General features: G+C 30.4%; 1 pseudogene; it reads left to right on the top strand.

The window, feature by feature from the left end:
- Window positions 1–3,503: 3,503 nt before the first annotated feature.
- Window positions 3,504–4,659, top strand: LOC120087232 (transcription factor MYB73 pseudogene; annotated as a pseudogene).
- The last annotated feature ends 2,434 nt before the right edge of the window (window positions 4,660–7,093 follow it).

The following is a 7,093-nucleotide window of genomic DNA, read 5'->3' on the forward strand; positions in this document are numbered from 1 at the left end:
ATATCACAAGGCGCTACGTCGCTTGTCTGGGAGCAGCTGTGGGTCATCTGGTAAATGAATATTATCTAATTATTTTTAATTTAAATTTATTTTAAATATTGTCTAATTGTTTTATAATTCATAGAGATCGAACAACCGTAGACTCCGTGAGGTTGCGAATGATCTGAACCAGTTCTTGCTATATGTAGTGACAACCAAAGCTATATGGAGGAAATTCATTATATGTACGATATACCTATTATTCCTCTACCAGCTCCTAGACGTAGAGGACCTATTCGGGAAGATGATGAGTTTGATGAGATTGCACATAATGTGGAAGAGTTGCCCCCTTTGATGCAGATGCAGAGTCAAACTGATTATGTTTGTTCGATGATGATGATGCCAGCATTTGGTTTAGGACATTATGACTCAAAGGCTGGTCCTTCGTGTTCATACGTGCATGGACATGGCCAGGGTCGTTGGGAGCATAATGAATATTTATATTATGAAGCACCTGCAGAGGTACCAGAGCAACATCAAGAAGAACCCAACAACCTCAAGTTCGAAGTCGACGACGACAACCAGCTCGAAATCGACGACGTCCGCCTTGTGGGACACATTGTTTTTTATAATTATTTTTATATAAATGATATATTTAATTTAAATTTTTTTTATTTTTATGAGATATTATTTTTTTAATTTATTCTTTTTATATATTATGAATAGTAATTATTTTGATATAGAAACTTTTAAATGTCACTGACATAAATAATAATATCAGATAGTCTAAATCTAAAAATTTAGGTAAAAAAAACTTCAATATTCAAATTTACATATTTTAGATAATAATTTGGGGACATAATAAATCAAATCAACACTCAAAACCTTCACATACAAGTCTATAAATAAGACTAATTGATATAAAGAACATAAATTTTAATCACAGTAGTGAGGTCAATAGTTTAAACATTTTACAATAATAATCTTGGATTCCTTTTGTACATTTGTACCAAGATTTTGATGAAGTTTTTTTTTCTTTTTTTTAAAAAAATTATAAATAATAATAAAATATGTTTAGAAATTGTTTTTATAAAATGGAAAATTAAAAAAAAAAAAAAAAAGGGAAGAAAGAAAGAAGAAGGTGGAATGGGGAATTAAATAAAGAAAAAAAAGGAAAATTTGTATGGATATCTCACTCTCGCTAACATCTCGCTCTCCTTCTCAGGATCTCGCTCTCTCTCAAAAATCTCGCTCTCTCTCATAATCTCACTCTCTCTCATAATCTCGCTCTCTCTTACTCTTCCCTCTTTCGTTCTCTCCCAATACAAAATTATTTATAACACATTAAATAATTATGAGTGTTATGAGGAAGGTCTTTCATTCTCTCCACATCAAATCACTTGAGATGAAAAAACTACCCTTCATAAAGTTTCCAAAAAAAATCAAACCAAAAAAGAAAAAAACTGGAAACTCCTAAGTTAAGAAACTTCGTGTCAGATATGCACCAATGGATGGGTTAGAAAGAATAACATATCAAGCTGGAAACTCTCAAGTTAAAAAGAAAAAGACTGGAAACTCTTACTCTCTCTTAAAATCTCGCTCTCTCAGATCTCGCTCTCTCAGCTCTCTCTCAATATCTCCCTCTCTCTTACTCTTCCCTCTTTCGTTCTCTCTCAATACAAAATTATTTTTAACACATCAAATAATTATGAGTGTTATAAGGAAGGTTTCCGAATTGAGGAAGGTCTTTCGTTTTCTCCATATCAAATAATTATGAGGAAAGTGTCCGAAATGATAATTAAACAGACTCAATAATAATGTTAGAGTAAGGTCGAGGGTTCAAAGTTCGACGTACAAAAAATACCAAAAGGGAAGGTCGAGGATTCAAAATTTAACCTATGTAGGTCGAATTTTCAACCCTCATCTTATTTTTTTAAAAAAATAAACAATAATATTTTTACAAATAGTTTGAAAACAACTATATTTTCCTAAATAATTTTTAAAATGACAATATCCTTTTAATTTTCCCACTTACATCTCCCACATTCTCTTTCTAATTGTCCTTTTTCTCCTTTTGTTTTTCTTTTTTATTTTTTCTTTTACTTAAATTCCCTTCTTCTTATTCTTTTTTTCTTATTAGTCTATAAGTAATTTTGAATTTTAAATTACTTACTCGAGTTATATATATATATTTTTTTTCATTTTCTTTATGTTTTCCTCTTGTGTTTATAGGAAAATTAGATAATCACAAATAAGTAATGAACCAAATCAATGAAATCATGTACAACTGAATTAACTTCTCGAGAAATATAGTCAAAAGAGACATCTTGAAATATCATTACAAAAGATAATAGTATCAAATCATCAAGTAAAAACTTCTGAGTAAACTGAAATCTCTTAATTCAATGTTTGAATTAGAGATAAATCGTTCTAATGAATACCTAAATAAAATCGTTCTAATGAATACCTAAATAACAAATATCCAACCTTCAGTCAAGCAAAGATCCTCCATACTTAACACATAACGGAGATAAAGAAACATCCCTCAAATTTTGAATAGAGACTCTAAACTAATAGTTTTATCAATTCAAATATTTAAATTTCAAATCAATTTAGATACATACAAAAGATTAATATAAATTAAAGAAAAATATGAAAATCAAATATATAACCTTGGGATTTCATCAACTATAGTCTTGCTTCCTCTATTTTTTAAAACTTATATTTAGAGAAATATGCTATAATGTGTGGTATTTTTGGAGAACATAATTTATTTTTTAAAAAATAGCTATAAATCACTCATACTAAATTAATTTAGTTATGAAATTGATAGTTTATTTGAAAATCTATAGTTTGATTAAATGTATGCCATTTGAAATTTTACAAAAAGGGACATAAATTCAGTTAAAATCTATCTAATTTAAAATTTTACAAAATAAATTTAATTTAGTCATAACAAACACAATAAGAAAAATCGTACCTACTTTATTTGTATATAGAATACAAACTAAATTTAAAAAGAAAAATATTGCCCTATCACTTGAGCCAATAAAAATACATCATATAGAAGCTTCTATTAAAATTGAAATTCGATATATGCAATCTAATGTAAATTGAATTTATCTGCCATGGAGAAACTTGTGACTCAAGTAAAACCATTATAGATAGTTTAAAAAGAAATTATAAAAAAAAAAAAACGAAAAAGAAAATCAAATTCTCTTCCCAGACGTAATGCAGTCCAGGCTGGCATCCGTTAGAACTTATCCTTTCAAAATATCGCGATAAATTCCGTTGTCGCCGAGACATTCTCCCTCGTTTCTTTCCATAAACGAACAATAAATTTCAGTTTGGATCTCCCAAGATCCACGCCCTTACGTGGCAGCCGCGTGGTAGTTATCTGGCCGTACACAAAGTAACCTTCAACTGGCCAATACCGGTTGACATCATCCCTATTAACCAAGTCGGTTAACCGGTTCTATCAGTTACCCTAACCCTTAGCTTTATAAACCCTCCTCTCCCCTTTTCTTCTTCCCCAAATCACTCAACCGCCCCGCCGGTCCCTCTCCTCTCCTCTCCTCTCCCTCCGACGCACACGACGGTCTTTCTTTACACCTCTCTCTATCTCTCTATTTATAAGATTTCACCGAAGAATCGAATCAGCGATGGCGTCTATGCAGGCGGACATCGATCGGGTGAAAGGTCCATGGAGTCCTGAGGAAGACGAGTTGCTGCGAATGCTAGTGAAGAATCAAGGCGCTCGGAACTGGTCGCTTATCAGTCAGTCGATTAACGGCCGGTCAGGTAAATCCTGCCGTCTGCGGTGGTTTAATCAGCTCTGTCCTGGCGTGGAGCGCTGCGCTTTCACGGCAGAGGAGGACGAAATCATCGTAGAAGCCCACGGAAAGTACGGAAACAAGTGGGCGACGATTGCTAGGCTTCTGAATGGACGAACAGACAATGCGATCAAGAATCACTGGAATTCGACATTGAAACGCAAGTTCAGTTCAATTACGGAGAAGAAAACTGACTGTACGAGTCAAGGATCGACGGTTTCGGTTTTGAATCAGTGTTTGAGTCCGTCCGAATCCGAAACGAGCGATTCGATTCCGAGTACGGAGATGGAACCGTCGACTCGGTTAACTCTGTGTCTTCCAGGAACAGATCAGTTATCGCCGGTGCGGCGGCAGCAGAGTATTTCATCGGAGGATAGGATGGAAGAGAGAGAGAGACAGAAACGGGCGTGTTTTGGTGAGGAATTCATGAGTGTGATGCAGAAGATGATTAAAGAAGAGGTGAGGAATTACATGGCGGAATATGAAGAATTAATTAGGAAAACAGGGTAAAGGAATTAAGGAATGAGGAAGAAGAAGAAGAAGAAGAAGAAGAAGAAGAAATTAATTAGGATTGAAGTGAAGAAGAAGAAGAAGAAGAAATTAATTAGGGTTGAAGTGAAGAAGAAGAAGAAGAAGAAGAAACAGGTTGTTTTTGGTATTTGCTTCCTCTGTTTTTTGAGCTGCTTCTGTTTTATACACATTGGACTCAAAAACTCCATTGTTACAGTTTCTTTCCTTTTCTCCCTTTGTTTTGAATTTGTTTCCAACAGGATTTTCAGGGGAGGTAAATGCATAGTTCAACAAAATCTTCATTGGATTCACTTTAAAATAGGCACTTTTTCTTCAATTTTGGTAGGAAATTTTTTTATCCTTTTCTCATTTTATTAAATTTATTGATACCATAAATTTTAGAAATTGAAGAAACAATATTTGTTATACATGGTGCATATTTTCACTTGTGTGGTGATTTTTTTTTTTTTTTTAAAAAAGGAAGTTCCAGCTTCACTATGGGACATAGTTTGTTACCTTATAATGCTTATTTAGCTTCCATTCTTATAGTTGTTTTCAAGTCATTATTGTTACTTTAGTAAATGCCCTATTTGTTTTTATACAACAATTTGGAAAACATATCAATGTGGGAATCACTTTGGCTATACATTCTCCAAACACATAATTTAGAAAAGTCCTGTTTACTGAACATTTGAAAATTAAATTCATAATTCTATGTTCTCTATTTTTTTATCAATCCAAAATTTCAAATTTAAAAAAAAAAATTATATTTTTTTAAATCCGCAAGTGTTGGCCGACATAGGTCGCCGGAAATGGGCAGAGGCCGTCACCAGAGGTGGTGGATGTTGGCTAGAGTGGTGATTGGCTTTGACCCGAGCTTGTAGCCATTTGTACTCGTAATTCTTTCTTTTTTAAAGTTAGGCTAGAGAAAAAAAAATTGTTTTTTTTAGAGTCATTTTTATTTGAATTTTTTTATTAAAAAAGTAAAAAAATATATATTTTTGGTCTTTTAACTTTTATGGAAGTAAAGTTTTAATCTCTATATTTTTAATTTTATAATAATTTAATTTCTTAGGTAACAATTTAGTTTCCCGTGCTATAAAAATTGTCAAAATTAGATGTTATTTTAGTTATTTTATGATGTAGATTTTACATTTTATAAAAATATTGAATCTCAAATTAGTTTATCAATTTATTTATACAAGAATCTTATTAAATGTTAACATTAATTTTGGTAATAAGGATTAAATTATTATAAATTTTGAAATATAAAGATTAAATTATTATATAATAAAATTTAGGGATTAAATTGTTATAAAATTGAAAGTTGAGGATTAAATTGTTACAAATTAAAGTTTAAAAATTAAATTATTACTTTTACGAAAGTTTAAGGGATTAGAAGTGATTTTTAACGAGTTAGGGTTCTTAAATAATATTGATACATATTTTCAAAATTAAATAGTTTGATAAGTCAAATTGAATACGTTTTGAAGTTTTGTTTAAAATAATTTATTTTATAAAGTAATAAGTTAAATAGTTATCCAATGGAGTTTTAATTATAGAAGTGATATATTATTTAATGGAAGGAATTTCACATTATTTTTTGATGTCTGTTATAAATAATAAACACACACACATATATATATATATATATTATGTTGTGAGATTGAGGAATACACTGATATGAAATATAATATTAAATAAATATAATACAATAATAATATATATTAACTAAAATTATGAAAAATTAATAATATAAAAATTCAGTGAAAATTTGAAGTGGATTTCTACCGATATGTAAAATTTTTATGGATATGCAAAGTGGTAGGGTGTGGTCTTTACATAGACACCAGACATGAATATGGACAAGGAAAAAGAGTATATATATGGCATCTCAATGTTGTGTACCAATCTTTTAGAAGTTGTAGTTGGTAATGTTTTTGTAAATAAGTTTGTCGAACAAATTCATCATAGGAAGTGGTCGTTATGATTTGTTACATCGATCGCCATGATATAGAAATTCTTCCACATGTGAACAAATAACTTGTTTGAGATCTAGCTTTGTGTGGATCAAATAAGTATTTATTTGAATAAAACAAAATTGTTCCTTGGAGACGGAGTATATGTTTAATTTCTAACAAATTTGCTGAAAATGCAAGCTAAAACGAAGACGATATGACTGGAATATTATTTTATGTTTGTGTCTAACGGCTAGTTTTTTACACATGGTATGTTTTTTATTTTTGGATTGACTTTAAAGAGAATGAATTTAAAAAGAAAATGAATTAAAAGGAAAATAAATTTAATATTATTTTATGTTTGTGTCTAATGGCTAGTTTTTTACACATGGTATGTTTTTTATTTTTTGGATTAATTTTAAAAAGAAAATAAATTTCAAAAGAAAAGAAATTTAATATTATATTATGTTTGTATACTAGTTTAGTTTAAAATCTCCACCATTGATTTTTCTTTTCCAAAATCCAATGGTCCAAATTAATTGTGGTTTCTAAAATTTTTTTCATCTCTATATAAATCATCTTCCTCTCCAAATTTTAAATCAACAAATTTTACATTTCATAATCCTCCAAAACTCAAAAGTTCGATTGTTGTTCTCTCTAAGTTCCCAATTTTTTTCTTTTCATCTTATTCTTGAGAGAGTGTTATTGTATTGTGATGATAAACTTGTCGAGTGCTTAAACTTGTAAATTCACTCTAATGAGAGTTGTATTGTGTTCTTAAAAAATTTCGGTTTGATCCTAAACCGTGGAAAG

Source organism: Benincasa hispida, chromosome 1 (assembly GCF_027475165.1).
Source record: "Benincasa hispida cultivar pf3 chromosome 1, pf3_genome.v1.1, whole genome shotgun sequence".
NCBI classification, from domain to species: Eukaryota; Viridiplantae; Streptophyta; class Magnoliopsida; order Cucurbitales; family Cucurbitaceae; genus Benincasa; species Benincasa hispida.